At 48.8% G+C, this 19,314-nt stretch overlaps 1 protein-coding gene across 1 annotated transcript in view; it reads right to left on the minus strand.

The window, feature by feature from the left end:
• The window catches only part of LOC122944156 (protein transport protein Sec16B-like), a 138,634-nt gene that overhangs the window by 35,513 nt on the left and 83,807 nt on the right, over nt 1-19,314 (minus strand). The window lies entirely within an intron of this gene.

A 19,314-nucleotide genomic window follows, 5' to 3' on the forward strand; every position in this document is an offset into this window, starting at 1 on the left:
GCTCATATATATAGGAGGTCTGTGGCTTCAGTTCCTTGCTTGGTCCTCCTGTGTTCACATGCTTCCAAGACTGCTGCTGCTTCTGGTTCCTGATCCTGGCCTCGTCTGACTACCCCGTTGGTTCCTGATTCTGGCTTCGTCTGACTACCCCGTTGGTTCCTGATTCCGGCTTCGTCTGACTACCCCGTTGGTTCCTGTTCCTGGCTTCGTCTGACTACCCTTCTGGTTCCTGACCTCTGTCTCCGCAAGACCCTGCTTCGGTTTAGCCATCCGTTCGGACTTTGCTTACGGCTTGCTCTTCAATAAAACCTTCTTATTTTCCACTTATCTCTTGTTGTACGTCTGGTTCATGGTTCCATGACATTAGGACCAAGCCATGAATTCTGACGGTACAGGGCCACCCTCGCTACCTACGCTGGTTGCCAGACTTGATCAGCAGGATCACCTGTTGGGTCGGTTCGCTGTGGCGTTGCAAACCCTGCTTGAACGCACGGCTCGTTTAGCTTCCGTTGCCGATGGGTCGGTTGTCGCTCCTGGGCCCGCTCCTACTGCCGCTCCGGTTGTTGCGCCAGAGTCTACCCTGACACCTGTTGCTGCGCCTGTGGTGTTTCAGGGTATGACCGGTTCTGCCCCCCTTCCACAGCGCTTTGGGGGAGAGCCAACTCAGTGCCGAGGTTTCCTTAACCAGGTGGGCATTTACTTCGAGTTGCTGCCACATGCCTTTCCTACTGAGAGATCAAGGGTGGGCTTCTTGATCTCGCTGCTCTCGGACAAGGCCTTGGCCTGGGCCAGCCCTTTATGGGAGAACAACAATCCGGTGGTTGCCGAGTTTTCCGGTTTTGTTGCTTCTCTTCGGAAGGTATTCGATGTGCCGGCTCGTGCTGCCTCTGCTGCGAAGCTCCTTATGTCCATCAGACAGGGTTCACAATCCGTAGCTGAATACGCCATTGAGTTTCGTACCCTGGCAGCAGAGGTGGGCTGGAATAATGAGGCTCTGGTCGCTGCTTTCTCTCATGGTCTCTCGGATGCCTTGAAGGATGAGGTTGCAGCTAAGGACCTACCAGTGGAGCTCGAGTCTCTTATTTCTTTCCTGATTTTGATTGACACCAGACTCAGGGAGAGACCTTCCTTTAAGGAGAGCCTGCGGAGGCCTCCTAACAGATTGGCGCCTACGTTTGCTGTCCCACCCGTGCCTCCCTCTCCTCCCACGCCTCCTGGGGATGACTTGTCTGGGGGTGAACCCATGCAGCGGGGGTTTGCTCGCCTGTCTGAGGGGGAGAGGGTACTCCGGAGACGCGAGGGCCGATGCATGTACTGTGGTCTCGGTGGGCATTTTCGGTTGGCATGTCCGAACCGTCCGGGAGAACGCTCGCACCTGAGGTCCTGTCGGGGGCAGATCTTGGGTGGAGTCTCCTCGTCCCCGGTTTCCCGTGTTGACAAACCACTGATCACGGTTGTCCTCTCCTGGGTCGGGGGCTCGGTGACGACCCAGGCGTTGGTGGACTCTGGTGCTGGTGGTTTGTTCATTGATAGAGTGTTCGTTGCCGCCAATTCCATTCCTCTGCAGCCTCGAGGTTCCCCACTGGCTCTTGAGGCGATAGACGGCAGACCCCTTCTGCCGCCACACGTGACTCATGAGACCCTTCCAGTGGGGATAGCCATTGGTGCCGTTCACAGAGAGTCGGTCTGTCTCCAGGTTATTTCGTCTCCACACTACTCGGTGGTCTTGGGGTACCCCTGGCTCCAGAAGCATAATCCGACTTTCGATTGGAGATCGGTCGAGATCCTCTCGTGGTCACCGCAGTGTGGGGCTAGTTGCATCCATGGGCCTGTCAAGTTGCTGTGTACTTCCTCGGACTCTCTGTTGCCTCCTGAATACGAAGAGTACCGGGATGTATTCGATAAGGTGCGCGCGGTTGCCCTACCTCCGCACCGCCCATACGATTGTGCCATAGAGTTACAATCCGGTGCCGTTCCTCCTCGTGGCAAAGTCTATCCACTGTCGGTAGCGGAGAATGAGGCCATGGAGGAGTACGTGAGGGAGGCGCTTTCACGCGGACACATTCGCAAATCCTCGTCCCCGGCAGGGGCTGGATTTTTCTTTGTGAAAAAGAAGGGCGGAGAGTTGAGGCCTTGCATCGATTACAGGGGTCTCAATCGCATCACGATCAAGAACGCTTACCCGATACCCTTGATTTCCGAGCTGTTCGATCGCCTCAAAGGGGCCACGGTCTTTACCAAACTCGACCTGAGGGCGGCATATAACCTGGTAAGGATCAAGGCGGGCGATGAGTGGAAGACCGCGTTTAACACCAGGACCGGTCATTATGAATCCTTGGTTATGCCCTTTGGGTTGTGCAATGCGCCCGCAGTCTTCCAGGAATTCATCAACGATGTTTTCCGTGACCTGTTGCAGCAGTGTGTGGTGGTCTATTTGGATGACATCTTGGTATATTCTGCATCCATGGAGGCCCACATTCTGGATGTCAGACGAGTGTTGCAACGCTTACGAGAGAACAAGCTGTTCGGTAAGCTTGAGAAATGCGAATTTCACCGATCCCAGGTAACCTTCTTAGGTTACATCATTTCCGCTGAGGGGTTCTCCATGGATCCTGAGAAGGTTTCGGCTGTCTTACAGTGGCCCCAGCCCAGTGGGCTTCGTGCCCTGCAGCGCTTTTTGGGCTTCGCCAATTATTATCGGAAGTTCATCAGGGACTTTTCCATGCTAGCCAAGCCTCTCACGGATCTGACCAGGAAGGGCAGTAATCCTCAGGTCTGGCCGCTCGAGGCCATCCGAGCTTTTGAGGCTCTAAAGTCCGCCTTTGTGTCGGCTCCGATTCTGTCGCATCCCAACCCTGGGTTGCCTTTTGTCCTCGAGGTGGACGCGTCTGAGACGGGAGTAGGCGCCCTCCTGTCTCAGCGTAGAACACCAGAGGGTCCTCTGCTTCCTTGTGAGTTTTACTCCCGGAAACTGTCTTCCGCGGAGTGCAACTATCAGATTGGTGACAGGGAGTTATTGGCCATCGTGCAGGCCCTTAAAGAATGGAGGCACTTGCTCGAGGGCTCGGTGGTTCCGGTTCTCATCCTGACGGACCACAAGAATCTGACCTACCTCTCTGAGGCCAAGAGATTGACACCACGTCAGGCCAGATGGGCTCTGTTCTTGTCACGTTTTAATTACGTGGTCTCCTACCTACCCGGCTCCAAGAACATCAGAGCGGATGCCTTATCACGGCAGTACTCCGAGCTGTCCGGGGAGGAGTCGATTCCGACTACGGTCATACCCCCGAATCAGATCCTGGCCGCTATTCGCACCAGCCTGACTTCTCCTCTGGGTGAGCAGATTTTGGCGGCTCAATCTGGTGCTCCCTCTGGGAGACCCAACGGCAGATGTTTTGTGCCTGAGGAGTTGCGCACTCGGTTGTTGCGAACCTACCATAACTCCAAGGCCGCGGGGCACCCTGGAAAGAATCAGCTGTCCTGGGCGGTTTCACGTCTGTTCTGGTGGCCTTCTCTACGTTCCGACATCGCCGCATATGTAGCGGCATGCTCCGTTTGTGCCCAGAGTAAGTCCCCTCGGCACCTTCCGTTGGGCCTTTTGCAACCCATAGCCACCGGGGAGCGTCCATGGTCACACCTGGGGATGGATTTCATTGTGGACCTCCCTGCATCCCGAGGCCATACGGTCATTCTCATGATTGTGGATCGGTTTTCCAAAATGTGCCACTGTGTTCCTCTCAAGAAGTTACCCTCTGCACAAGAGTTGGCCTCGATTTTTGCCAGGGAGGTCTTCCGGTTGCACGGTTTGCCCAAGGAGATTGTGTCGGATCGGGGGAGTCAGTTTGTGTCCAGGTTCTGGCGCGCCTTTTGCTCCCAGTTGGGGATTCATCTCTCTTTCTCCTCGGCCTACCACCCTCAGTCCAATGGGGCCGCAGAACGATCCAATCAGGCCTTGGAGCAATTCCTTCGTTGCTATGTCTCCGATCACCAAGACAATTGGGTTGACCTCCTGCCTTGGGCTGAGTTTGCCAGGAACACGGCGGTGAACTCTTCCTCTGGGACGTCTCCCTTCATGGCCAATTATGGGTTCCAACCTGCCGTGTTACCGGAGGTATTCTCTCCCCAGGATATTCCGGCTGTGGAGGATCACCTTTCCGTCCTACGTGCTTCTTGGGTACAGATCCAGAGGTCCCTTGAGGTCTCTGCGCAGCGCCAGAAACTCCAGGCTGATCGCAGACGAGCGCCCGCTCCTTCCTACCAGGTCGGAGACCGCGTATGGTTGTCCACCCGCAACCTCAACCTTCGAGTGCCCACTCCCAAGCTGGCGCCTCGCTTTGTTGGTCCCTTCCGAGTGCTTCGCAGGGTAAACCCGGTAGCCTATGCCCTTGCGCTTCCTCCTGGCATGCGGATCTCCAACGTGTTTCATGTCTCCCTGTTGAAGCCACTGGTGTGTAATCGTTTCACTTCCTCGATTCCTCGGCCTCGTCCGGTCCAAGTGGGCAATCGTGAGGAGTATGAGGTGAGCAATATCCTGGACTCACGCCTGGTCCGCGGCCGGGTGCAGTTTTTGGTCCATTGGCGTGGTTATGGTCCAGAGGAGCGTTCCTGGGTTCCCTCCGCAGATGTCCATGCTCCTGCTTTGCTCCGAGCCTTCCACGCACGCTTCCCTCAGAAACCGTTCCTTACTCCGCGGAGGAGGGGCCCTTGAGGGGGAGGTACTGTCATGGTCTTACCTCCTTGCTGTTCCCTTCGTTTGACATGTGCTGGCGGCCATCTTGGTTTCTGGGTTTTCTTGTAGCCTCCCACCCTGCGGCTCCTCCTTCCCACTGGGAGGAGCTGGATGCCCAGCTCATATATATAGGAGGTCTGTGGCTTCAGTTCCTTGCTTGGTCCTCCTGTGTTCACATGCTTCCAAGACTGCTGCTGCTTCTGGTTCCTGATCCTGGCCTCGTCTGACTACCCCGTTGGTTCCTGATTCCGGCTTCGTCTGACTACCCCGTTGGTTCCTGATTCCGGCTTCGTCTGACTACCCCGTTGGTTCCTGTTCCTGGCTTCGTCTGACTACCCTTCTGGTTCCTGACCTCTGTCTCCGCAAGACCCTGCTTCGGTTTAGCCATCCGTTCGGACTTTGCTTACGGCTTGCTCTTCAATAAAACCTTCTTATTTTCCACTTATCTCTTGTTGTACGTCTGGTTCATGGTTCCATGACACTGTGGGGTGATACACTTTATATTGCATACTGTTGTATACTATATACGGTATACTGAGCGGTGTTATAGTATATAATGCATCCTGTTTTGTCTACATACACATTCACACAGTGTGCGATGTCAAGAATGGCTGCACATCGGTAAGGTATGGGAATGGATTGGAAAATAATTTGTCTGACTCGAGTAGAGGGGCTATGGTGGTGATGGTGGTGTATTTGGGGGTGCACACAGCAAAGAGTGAGTAAGGTGCAGAAGCGAAGGCTGAATGAGCCACTCAACCAACTCTGGTGCGTCCTTTGTAGTAATCGCACGCGCCTTTTCCAACTTCCCACTTAGGCTCTAGCCTGTGCACCTGCCCAACCCCTACCACTCCTGCGGAATGGCCTGCCTCTTCCTCTGCCTATCATTTTCAAAATGACCCTGTGCCTAAGTCCCTAAAGAAGAGCAGTATTTGTGGAAGCAGGTATATCGCAGACCTCAATCAGTATTTTGTGGAAGCCGGTATATCGCAGACCTCAATCAGTATTTTATGGAAGCAGGTATATCAATCCCCTTAATCAATACTTTGTGGAAGCAGGTATATCGCAGGCCTCAATCAATATTTTGTGGAAGCAGGTATATCAATTCACATAATCAGTATTTTGTGGAAGCAGGTATATTGCAGGCCTAAATCCCTATTTGGTGGAAACGAGTATATCAAACCCCTTAATCAGAATTTTGTGGAAGCAGGTATCTCGCAGGCCTCAATCAAAATTTTGTGGAAGCAGGTATATCAATCCCCTTAATAAGTTTTTTGTGGAAGCAGGCATATCGCAGGCTTCAATCAATATTTGGTGGAAACAAGTATAGCGAACCCCTTAATCAGTATTTTGTGGAAGCAGTTATATTACAGAACGCAATCAATATTTGGTGGAAACAGGTATATCAATCCCCTAAATCGGTATTTTATGGAAGCAGCAGGTATCTCGCAGGCCTCAATAAATATTTTTTGGAAGCAGATTTATCAATCCCCTTAATCAGTATTTTGTGGAAGCAGGTATATCGCAGGCCTCAATCAATATTTGGTGGAAACAGGTATATCAAACCTCTTAATCGCTATTTTGTGGATCAGGTATGTCACAGGCCTCAATCAATATTTGGTGGAAACAAGTATAGCGAACCCCTTAATCAGTATTTTGTGGAAGCAGTTATATTACAGAACGCAATCAATATTTGGTGGAAACAGGTATATCAATCCCCTAAATCGGTATTTTATGGAAGCAGGTATCTCGCAGGCCTCAATAAATATTTTTTGGAAGCAGATTTATCAATCCCCTTAATCAGTATTTTGTGGAAGCAGGTATATCGCAGGCCTCAATCAATATTTGGTGGAAACAGGTATATCAAACCTCTTAATCGCTATTTTGTGGATCAGGTATGTCACAGGCCTCAATCAATATTTGGTGGAAACAGGTATATAAATTCCCTTAATCAGTATTTTGTGGAAGCAGGTATCTCGCAAGCCTCAATCAATATTAGGTGGAAACAGGTATATAAATCCCCTTAATCAGTATTTTGTGGAAGCAGGTATATCGCGGCCCTCAATAAGTATTTTGTGGAAGCAGGTATCTTGCAGGCCTCAATCAATATTTGGTGGAAGTAGGTATATCAATCCCCCTAATCAGTATTTTGTGGAAGCAGGTATATCACACCCCTCAATTATTTTTATGCCACAACAGTTATACCACACCACCCTGTTTATAGGTATATGTATCGCAGCCCTCAATCAGTATTTTGTGGAAGAAGGTATATCACACCCCTCAATCTGTTTTTTGGGGGGCAACAGGTATATCACACCCATTGCAATTAGATGTTCCAATAGCGTTTGTCCCTCTGTATAGCTGCTGTGGGGTTTCTCTCTGGTAGATAGGGTAAGCAGAGGCAAAATACTAATTCTTAACTCAAACTTCAGTGTTTATTCACACTTGCGGCAGTTGCATAAAATACATCACTTCGCAGTCTTTGGTGTTAATTCACACACAAATGGAAAGTTCAATTTGCACACAACAACATGTCACGTTGCAGTCTTTGGTGTTAATTCACACACAATGTAAAGTTCATATTGCACAAGTCACCTTGTTGGCAGATCTGCCTCCAGTAGTCCACAGCAGGCTTTAGGGGGCCTGTTCCCCCTGCACATGGGTCTCAGCCCTCCAGTCTGGCACAAAACCTCAGATCCCAACACAGAGACTCAGCTGCTGAGCCCAGCTGCCTATTTAAGGACAGCCAGGTGCTGCCAAAACCCAGACCGGCACTTAAACTCCAGTTCGGTACTAGACCTCACCTGGCTAGAAACCAGCCCAGCAGCACATGTTGGGAGGAAAATACCTGCCTTCCGAGACAAAACCCCTCGCTGTGTCACACTGCGGTATCGCAGCAGAACCGCACAAGACTGCTGCACAATACAAATGCACTATAATATACTTTCTATGTTAGAAAGTATATTATAATTATATCACACCCCTCAGTATATCACACCTATCGATAGCACACCTATACCAGTCCTTAAAAGGACTTTTGTGGCCCTATTAGCTAGCGTTTGGTGTCCCTAACAGCCTGTCCCTGCTCCACACAGCAACCTCTCCCTACACTGGCAAAAGACTGAATGTAAAATGGCGGCCAGATCAGGTTTATTTATAAGGTAGGGGGTATGTCCCTGTGCTGAAATGTCTCAATAGGCTGTCCTGTCCCACCTGATGGATGTGTCATGGGTAGAGTTGAGCGAACACCTGGATGTTCGGGTTCGAGAAGTTCGGCCGAACATCCCGGAAATGTTCGGGTTCGGGATCCGAACCCGATCCGAACTTCGTCCCGAACCCGAACCCCATTGAAGTCAATGGGGACCCGAACTTTTCGGCACTAAAAAGGCTGTAAAACAGCCCAGGAAAGAGCTAGAGGGCTGCAAAAGGCAGCAACATGTAGGTAAATCCCCTGCAAACAAATGTGGATAGGGAAATGAATTAAAATAAAAATTAAATAAATAAAAATTAACCAAAATCAATTGGAGAGAGGTTCCATAGCAGAGAATCTGGCTTCCCGTCACCCACCACTGGAACAGTCCATTCTCAGATATTTAGGCCCCGGCACCCAGGCAGAGGAGAGAGGTCCCGTAACAGAGAATCTGTCTTCATGTCAGCAGAGAATTAGTCTGCATGTCATAGCAGAGAATGAGGCTTCACGTCAGCCACCACTGCAACAGTCCATTGGCATATATTTAGGCCCAGCACCCAGGCAGAGGAGAGAGGTCCCGTAACAGACAATCTGGCTTCATGTCAGCAGAGAATCAGTCTGCATGTCATAGCAGAGAATCAGGCTTCACGTCACCCACCACTGCAACAGTCCATTGTCATAAATTTAGGCCCAGCACTAGTGTTGAGCGGCATGTCCCATATTCGAATTCGCGAAATTTTGTGAATATTCGAAAGAATATTCGTAAAATATTCGCGATTATTCAAATTCGTTATTATTTCGCATATGCGATAATTCGAATTATCGCATAATACATATGCTATGCAAAATTCACATGTGCGCTAATGAAATCGCCTTACGAAGATTCGCAACTCAATTCAATCACTAATGTATGAATGCAATGCCCTTTGCCTCTGTTCTGGGACAAGTGTAGATATTCGCATGTGCGCTAATAAAATCGCCTTACGAAGATTCGCACCTCAATCACTTTCTAGGGAATGTGAGACTTTTGGGAATCAATCGAGATACAGTGGGGGGTGATGACAGTAGTTGACAGAGTACAGATCAATGTAATCTGTAAGGTGGAAAGTAAAATAAAAAATACGAATATTCGTAAATCGAATTTTACGAAGTTCTACGTATTCGCGAATATGGTGCTATACTATATGAATGCACAGGCCTTTGCCTCTCTGTTCTGGGGACAAGTGTAGATATTTGCATTTGCGTTAATAAAATCGCCTTACGAAGATTCGCAGCTCAATTCAATCACTAATGTATGAATGCAAAGCCCTTTGCCTCTGTTCTGGGACAAGTGTAGATATTCGCATGTGCGCTAATAAAATCGCCTTACGAAGATTCGCAACTCAATTCACTAATGTATGAATGCAAAGCCCTTTGCCTCTGTTCTGGGACGTGCCGATATTCGCATGTGCGCTAATAAAATCGCCTTACGAAGATTCGCAGCTCAATTCAATCACTAATGTATGAATGCAAAGCCCTTTGCCTCTGTTCTGGGACAAGTGTAGATATTCGCATGTGCGCTAATAAAATCGCCTTACGAAGATTCGCAACTCAATTCACTAATGTATGAATGCAAAGCCCTTTGCCTCTGTTCTGGGACGTGCCGATATTCGCATGTGCGCTAATAAAATCGCCTTACGAAGATTCGCGCCTCAATCACTTTCTAGGCAATGTGAGTAAGATCTGAGCTGTTGGACCTTTGGGAAACAATCAATTATATGTGTACTGTAATTTTGTGGGGGGGGGGGGGGGAAACAAAAAACGAATATTCGTTTTTACGAATATATAGCACTATATTCGAAATATTCGCGAAATCGCGAAGTTGCGATATTCGCGAAAAAAATTTGCTTTTCGAATATTCGCGCTCAACACTACCCAGCACCCAGGCAGAGGAGAGAGGTCCCGTAACAGAGAATCTGGCTTCATGTCAGCAGAGAATCAGTCTTCATATCATAGCAGAGAATCAGGCTTCACGTCACCCACCACTGTAAGAGTCAATTTTCATAAATTTAGGCCCAGAACCCAGGCAGAGGAGAAAGGTCCCGTAACAGACAATCTGGCTTCATGTCAGCAGAGAATCAGTCTTCATATCATAGCAGAGAATCAGGCTTCACGTCACCCACCACTGCAACAGTCAATTGTCATAAATTTAGGCCCAGCACCCAGGCAGAGGAGAGAGCTCCCGTAACAGAGGATCTGGCTTCATGTCAGCAGAGAATCAGTCTGCATGTCATAGCAGAGAATGAGGCTTCACGTCACCCACCACTGCAACAGTCCATTGGCATATATTTAGGCCTAGCACACAGGCAGAGCAGAGAGGTCCCGTAACAGACAATCTGGCTTCATGTCAGCAGAGAATCAGTCTGCATGTCATAGCAGAGAATGAGGCTTCACGTCACCCACCACTGCAACAGTCCATTGGCATATATTTAGGCCTAGCACACAGGCAGAGCAGAGAGGTCCCGTAACAGACAATCTGGCTTCATGTCAGCAGAGAATCAGTCTGCATGTCATAGCAGAGAATGAGGCTTCACGTCACCCACCACTGCAACAGTCCATTGGCATATATTTAGGCCTAGCACACAGGCAGAGCAGAGAGGTCCCGTAACAGACAATCTGGCTTCATGACAGCAGAGAATTAGTCTGCATGTCATAGCAGAGAATGAGGCTTCACGTCAGCCACCACTGCAACAGTCCATTGGCATATATTTAGGCCCAGCACCCAGGCAGAGGAGAGAGGTCCCGTAACAGACAATCTGGCTTCATGTCAGCAGAGAATTAGTCTGCATGTCATAGCAGAGAATCAGGCTTCACGTCAGCCACCACTGCAACAGTCCATTGTCATAAATTTAGGCCCAGCACCCAGGCAGAGGAGAGAGGTCCCGTAACAGACAATCTGGCTTCATGTCAGCAGAGAATTAGTCTGCATGTCATAGCAGAGAATGAGGCTTCACGTCAGCCACCACTGCAACAGTCCATTGGCATATATTTAGGCCTAGCACACAGGCAGAGCAGAGAGGTCCCGTAACAGACAATCTGGCTTCATGACAGCAGAGAATCAGTCTGCATGTCATAGCAGAGAATCAGGCTTCACGTCAGCCACCACTGCAACAGTCCATTGTCATAAATTTAGGCCCAGAACCCAGGCAGAGGAGAAAGGTCCCGTAACAGACAATCTGGCTTCATGTCAGCAGAGAATCAGTCTTCATATCATAGCAGAGAATCAGGCTTCACGTCACCCACCACTGCAACAGTCAATTTTCATAAATTTAGGCCCAGAACCCAGGCAGAGGAGAAAGGTCCCGTAACAGACAATCTGGCTTCATGTCAGCAGAGAATCAGTCTTCATATCATAGCAGAGAATCAGGCTTCACGTCACCCACCACTGCAACAGTCAATTGTCATAAATTTAGGCCCAGCACCCAGGCAGAGGAGAGAGCTCCCGTAACAGAGGATCTGGCTTCATGTCAGCAGAGAATCAGTCTGCATGTCATAGCAGAGAATGAGGCTTCACGTCACCCACCACTGCAACAGTCCATTGGCATATATTTAGGCCTAGCACACAGGCAGAGGAGAGGTTCATTCAACTTTGGGTAGCCTCGCAATATAATGGTAAAATGAAAATAAAAATAGGATTGAATGAGGAAGTGCCCTGGAGTCCAATAATATATGGTTATGGGGAGGTAGTTAATGTCTAATCTGGACAAGGGACGGACAGGTCCTGTGGGATCCATGCCTGGTTCATTTTTATGAATGTCAGCTTGTCCACATTGGCTGTAGACAGGCGGCTGCGTTTGTCTGTAATGACGCCCCCTGCCGTGCTGAATACACGTTCAGACAAAACGCTGGCTGCCGGGCAGGCCAGCACCTCCAAGGCATAAAAGGCTAGCTCTGGCCACGTGGACAATTTAGAGACCCAGAAGTTGAATGGGGCCGAACCATCAGTCAGTACGTGGAGGGGTGTGCACACGTACTGTTCCACCATGTTAGTGAAATGTTGCCTCCTGCTAACACGTTGCGTATCAGGTGGTGGTGCAGTTAGCTGTGGCGTGTTGACAAAAGTTTTCCACATCTCTGCCATGCTAACCCTGCCCTCAGAGGAGCTGGCCGTGACACAGCTGCCTTGGCGACCTCTTGCTCCTCCTCTGCCTTGGCCTTGGGCTTCCACTTGTTCCCCTGTGACATTTGGGAATGCTCTCAGTAGCGTGTCTACCAACGTGCGCTTGTACTCGCGCATCTTCCTATCACGCTCCAGTGCAGGAAGTAAGGTGGGCACATTGTCTTTGTAGCGTGGATCCAGCAGGGTGGCAACCCAGTAGTCCGCACAGGTTAAAATGTGGGCAACTCTGCTGTCGTTGCGCAGGCACTGCAGCATGTAGTCGCTCATGTGTGCCAGGCTGCCCAGGGATAAGGACAAGCTGTCCTCTGTGGGAGGCGTATCGTCATCGTCCTGCCTTTCCCCCCAGCCACGCACCAGTGATGGACCCGAGCTGCGTTGGGTGCCACCCCGCTGTGACCATGCTTCATCCTCATCCTCCTCCACCTCCTCCTCATCCTCGTCCTCCTCGTCCTCCAGTAGTGGGCCCTGGCTGGCCACATTTGTACCTGGCCTCTGCTGTTGCCAAAAACCTCCCTCTGAGTCACTTCGAAGAGACTGGCCTGAAAGTGCTAAAAATGACCCCTCTTCCTCCTCCTCCTCCTCCTCCTCCTGGGCCACCTCCTCTTCCATCATCGCCCTAAGTGTTTTCTCAAGGAGACATAGAAGTGGTATTGTAACGCTGATAACGGTGTCATCGCCACTGGCCATGTTGGTGGAGTACTCGAAACAGCGCAACAGGGCACACAGGTCTCGCATGGAGGCCCAGTCATTGGTGGTGAAGTGGTGCTGTTCTGTAGTGCGACTGACCCGTGCGTGCTGCAGCTGAAACTCCACTATGGCCTGCTGCTGCTCGCACAGTCTGTCCAGCATGTGCAAGGTGGAGTTCCACCTGGTGGGCACGTCGCATATGAGGCGGTGAGCGGGAAGGCCGAAGTTACGCTGTAGCGCAGACAGGCGAGCAGCAGCAGGATGTGAACGCCGGAAGCGCGAACAGACGGCCCGCACTTTATGCAGCAGCTCTGACATGTCGGGGTAGTTGTGAATGAACTTCTGCACCACCAAATTCAGCACATGCGCCAAGCAAGGGATGTGCGTCAAATTGGCTAGTCCCAGAGCTGCAACGAGATTTCGCCCATTATCACACACCACCAGGCCGGGCTTGAGGCTCACCGGCAGCAACCACTCGTCGGTCTGTTGTTCTATACCCCGCCACAACTCCTGTGCGGTGTGGGGCCTGTCCCCCAAACATATGAGTTTCAGAATGGCCTGCTGACGTTTACCCCGGGCTGTGCTGAAGTTGGTGGTGAAGGTGTGTGGCTGACTGGATGAGCAGGTGGAAGAAGAGGAGGAGGAAGCCGAGAAGGAGGAGGTGGCAACAGGAGGCAAAGAATGTTGCCCTGCGATCCTTGGCGGCGGAAGGACGTGCGCCAAACAGCTCTCCGCCTGGGGCCCAGCTGCCACTACATTTACCCAGTGTGCAGTTAGGGAGATATAGCGTCCCTGGCCGTGCTTACTGGTCCACGTATCTGTGGTTAGGTGGACCTTGCTACAGATGGCGTTGCGCAGTGCACACTTGATTTTATGGGATACTTGGTTGTGCAGGGAAGGCACGGCTCTCTTGGAGAAGTAGTGCCGGCTGGGAACAACATACTGTGGGACAGCAAGCGACATGAGCTGTTTGAAGCTGTCTGTGTCCACCAGCCTAAATGACAGCATTTCATAGGCCAGTAGTTTAGAAATGCTGGCATTCAGGGCCAGGGATCGAGGGTGGCTAGGTGGGAATTTACGCTTTCTATCAAATGTTTGTGAGATGGAGAGCTGAACGCTGGCGTGTGACATGGTTGAGACGCTTGGTGACGGAGGTGGTGGTGGTGGTGGTGTTGGTGGTACATCCCCTGTTTGCTGGGCGGCAGGTGCCAACGTTCCTCCAGAGGCGGAGGAAGAGGCCGAGGCGGCAGCAGCAGAATAGGCCGAGGCGGCAGCAGCAGAAGAGGTAGCAGGGGGAGCCTGAGTGACTTCCTTGGTTTTAAGGTGTTTACTCCACTGCAGTTCATGCTTTGCATGCAGGTGCCTGGTCATGCAGGTTGTGCTCAGGTTCAGAACGTTAATGCCTCGCTTCAGGCTCTGATGGCACAGCGTGCAAACCACTCGGGTCTTGTCGTCAGCACATTGTTTGAAGAAGTGCCATGCCAGGGAACTCCTTGAAGCTGCCTTTGGGGTGCTCGGTCCCAGATGGCGGCGGTCAGTAGCAGGCGGAGTCTCTTGGCGGCGGGTGTTCTGCTTTTGCCCACTGCTCCCTCTTTTGCTACGCTGTTGGCTCGGTCTCACCACTGCCTCTTCCTCCGAACTGTGAAAGTCAGTGGCACGACCTTCATTCCATGTGGGGTCTAGGACCTCATCGTCCCCTGCATCGTCTTCCACCCAGTCTTGATCCCTGACCTCCTGTTCAGTCTGCACACTGCAGAAAGACGCAGCAGTTGGCACCTGTGTTTCGTCATCATCAGAGACATGCTGAGGTGGTATTCCCATGTCCTCATCATCAGGAAACATAAGTGGTTGTGCGTCAGTGCATTCTATGTCTTTCACCGCTGGGGAAGGGCTAGGTGGATGCCCTTGGGAAACCCTGCCAGCGGAGTCTTCAAACAGCATAAGAGACTGCTGCATAACTTGAGGCTGAGACAGTTTCCCTGGTATGCATGGGGGTGATGTGACAGACTGATGGGGTTGGTTTTCAGGCGCCATCTGTGCGCTTTCTGCAGAAGACTGGGTGGGAGATAATGTGAACGTGCTGGATCCACTGTCGGCCACCCAATTGACTAATGCCTGTACCTGCTCAGGCCTTACCATCCTTAGAACGGCATTGGGCCCCACCATATATCGCTGTAAATTCTGGCGGCTACTGGGACCTGAGGTAGTTGGTACACTAGGACGTGTGGATGTGGCAGAACGGCCACGTCCTCTCCCAGCACCAGAGGGTCCACTAACACCACCACGACCATGTCCACGTCCGCGTCCCTTACTAGATGTTTTTCTCATTGTTATGGTTCACCACAACAACAAATATATTATTTGGCCCAATGTATTGTATTCAAATTCAGCGGGATATAAATTTGAGGCCTAGTATTTAGGCGCTGGGTGACCGGTATGGATTTAGTGACAGAATTAGACTTGGAAATGCACAGAAGCGTGTGTGTGTGAAGTTATTCTGAATGACCCAATGTGCACCTTGAATATTATATACCCTTTTAGGGATAGATTTCAAATAGCTCTGATATAGCAGAAACCACTAAATTATGAAATTGCTAAATTGGGAATTGTACTTCAACCCAGAACAAAAAATGTGCTTTGACGGACACTAAATATCTTGCCCAGCAACAACAGTACAGCGGTGGGTAACGAGAGATTTAGAGGGAATTAAATTTGAGGCCTAGTATTTAGGCGCTGGGTCACCGGTATGGATTTAGTGACAGAATTAGACTTGGAAATACACAGTAGCGGGTGTGTGTGAAGTTACTCTGAATGACCCTATGTGCACCTTCAATATTATATACCCTTTTTGGGATAGATTTCAAAGAGCTCTGATATAGCAGGAACCACTAAATTATGAAATTGCTAAATTGGGAATTGTATTTCAACCCAGAACAAGAAATGTGCTTGAACGGACACTAAATAACTCGCCCAGCTACAGCACTAGGGACAGATTTAGCTGGATATAAATTTGAGGCCTAGTATTTAGGCGCTGGGTGACAGGTATGGGTTTAGTGACAGAATTAGACTTGGAAATACACAGTAGCGGGTGTGTGTGAAGTTATTCTGAATGACCCTATGTGCACCTTCAATATTATATACCCTTTTAGGGATAGATTTCAAATAGCTCTGATATAGCAGAAACCACTAAATTATGAAATTGCTAAATTGGGAATTGTACTTCAACCCAGAACAAAAAATGTGCTTTGACGGACACTAAATATCTTGCCCAGCAACAACAGTACAGCGGTGGGTAACGAGAGATTTAGAGGGAATTAAATTTGAGGCCTAGTATTTAGGCGCTGGGTCACCGGTATGGATTTAGTGACAGAATTAGACTTGGAAATACACAGTAGCGGGTGTGTGTGAAGTTATTCTGAATGACCCTATGTGCACCTTCAATATTATATACCCTTTTTGGGATAGATTTCAAATAGCTCTGATATAGCAGGAACCACTAAATTATGAAATTGCTAAATTGGGAATTGTACTTCAACCCAGAACAAAAAATGTGCTTTGACGGGCACTAAATAACTTTCCCAGCTACAACAGGACAACGGTAACGAGAGATTTAGAGGGATTTAAATTTGAGGCCTAGTATTTAGGCGCTGGGTGACAGGTATGGGTTTAGTGACAGAATTAGACTTGGAAATACACAGTAGCGGGTGTGTGTGAAGTTATTCTGAATGACCCTATGTGCACCTTCAATATTATATACCCTTTTTGGGATAGATTTCAAATAGCTCTGATATAGCAGAAACCACTAAATTATGAAATTGCTAAATTGGGAATTGTACTTCAACCCAGAACAAAAAATGTGCTTTGACGGACACTAAATATCTTGCCCAGCAACAACAGTACAGCGGTGGGTAACGAGAGATTTAGAGGGAATTAAATTTGAGGCCTAGTATTTAGGCGCTGGGTCACCGGTATGGATTTAGTGACAGAATTAGACTTGGAAATACACAGTAGCGGGTGTGTGTGAAGTTACTCTGAATGACCCTATGTGCACCTTCAATATTATATACCCTTTTTGGGATAGATTTCAAAGAGCTCTGATATAGCAGGAACCACTAAATTATGAAATTGCTAAATTGGGAATTGTATTTCAACCCAGAACAAGAAATGTGCTTGAACGGACACTAAATAACTCGCCCAGCTACAGCACTAGGGACAGATTTAGCTGGATATAAATTTGAGGCCTAGTATTTAGGCGCTGGGTGACAGGTATGGGTTTAGTGACAGAATTAGACTTGGAAATACACAGTAGCGGGTGTGTGTGAAGTTATTCTGAATGACCCTATGTGCACCTTCAATATTATATACCCTTTTAGGGATAGATTTCAAATAGCTCTGATATAGCAGAAACCACTAAATTATGAAATTGCTAAATTGGGAATTGTACTTCAACCCAGAACAAAAAATGTGCTTTGACGGACACTAAATATCTTGCCCAGCAACAACAGTACAGCGGTGGGTAACGAGAGATTTAGAGGGAATTAAATTTGAGGCCTAGTATTTAGGCGCTGGGTCACCGGTATGGATTTAGTGACAGAATTAGACTTGGAAATACACAGTAGCGGGTGTGTGTGAAGTTATTCTGAATGACCCTATGTGCACCTTCAATATTATATACCCTTTTTGGGATAGATTTCAAATAGCTCTGATATAGCAGGAACCACTAAATTATGAAATTGCTAAATTGGGAATTGTACTTCAACCCAGAACAAAAAATGTGCTTTGACGGGCACTAAATAACTTTCCCAGCTACAACAGGACAACGGTAACGAGAGATTTAGAGGGATTTAAATTTGAGGCCTAGTATTTAGGCGCTGGGTGACAGGTATGGGTTTAGTGACAGAATTAGACTTGGAAATACACAGTAGCGGGTGTGTGTGAAGTTATTCTGAATGACCCTATGTGCACCTTCAATATTATATACCCTTTTTGGGATAGATTTCAAATAGCTCTGATATAGCAGAAACCACTAAATTATGAAATTGCTAAATTGGGAATTGTACTTCAACCCAGAACAAAAAATGTGCTTTGACGGACACTAAATATCTTGCCCAGCAACAACAGTACAGCGGTGGGTAACGAGAGATTTAGAGGGAATTAAATTTGAGGCCTAGTATTTAGGCGCTGGGTCACCGGTATGGATTTAGTGACAGAATTAGACTTGGAAATACACAGTAGCGGGTGTGTGTGAAGTTACTCTGAATGACCCTATGTGCACCTTCAATATTATATACCCTTTTTGGGATAGATTTCAAAGAGCTCTGATATAGCAGGAACCACTAAATTATGAAATTGCTAAATTGGGAATTGTATTTCAACCCAGAACAAGAAATGTGCTTGAACGGACACTAAATAACTCGCCCAGCTACAGCACTAGGGACAGATTTAGCTGGATATAAATTTGAGGCCTAGTATTTAGGCGCTGGGTGACCGGTATGGATTTAGTGACAGAATTAGACTGGGATATGGCCAAAAAATGAACAGACTATTGCTGGTTAAATGCACTTGGTGTGACAGCTTCACCCTGATGTAGGCTTTAGCCAAAAAACAACCACACCATTGAGGGTTAAATGCACTTGGTGACAGGCGCAGCTTGCCCCTGATTTTGTATATGGCCAAAAAATGAACAGACTATTGCTGGTTAAATGCACTTGGTGTGACAGCTTCACCCTGATGTAGGCTTTAGCCAAAAAACAACCACACCATTGAGGGTTAAATGCACTTGGTGACAGGCGCAGCTTGCCCCTGATTTTGTATATGGCCAAAAAATGAACAGACTATTGCTGGTTAAATGCACTTGGTGTGACAGCTTCACCCTGATGTAGGCTTTAGCCAAAAAACAACCACACCATTGAGGGTTAAATGCACTTGGTGACAGGCGCAGCTTGCCCCTGATTTTGTATATGGCCAAAAAATGAACAGACTATTGCTGGTTAAATGCACTTGGTGTGACAGCTTCACCCTGATGTAGGCTTTAGCCAAAAAACAACCACACCATTGAGGGTTAAATGCACTTGGTCGCAGCTTGTGCTGGCGCACCACAAGACACAAAATGGCCGCCGATCACCCCAGAAAAATGAGACTGACAAACGGTCTGTGCAGCCTAAAAACAGTGAGCAATTGAGGATCAGCAGCTCAATGATCCACAGCTGCAGATCGATCAGTTAATCAAGTCCTTTGGAGGAGTTAATCTGCCTAATCTCGCCCTACTGTCGCAGCCGCAACCTCTCCCTACGCTAATCAGAGCAGAGTGACGGGCGGCGCTATGTGACTCCAGCTTAAATAGAGGCTGGGTCACATGGTGCTCTGGCCAATCACAGCCATGCCAATAGTAGGCATGGCTGTGATGGCCTCTTGGGGCAAGTAGTATGACGCTTGTTGATTGGCTGCTTTGCAGCCTTTCAAAAAGCGCCAAGAAAGCGTCACAAAAGCGCGAAGAAAGCGACGAACACCGAACCCGAACCCGGACTTTTACGAAAATGTCCGGGTTCG

The sequence above is a fragment of the Bufo gargarizans genome, chromosome 7, assembly GCF_014858855.1.
Source record: "Bufo gargarizans isolate SCDJY-AF-19 chromosome 7, ASM1485885v1, whole genome shotgun sequence".
NCBI lineage: Eukaryota > Metazoa > Chordata > Amphibia > Anura > Bufonidae > Bufo > Bufo gargarizans.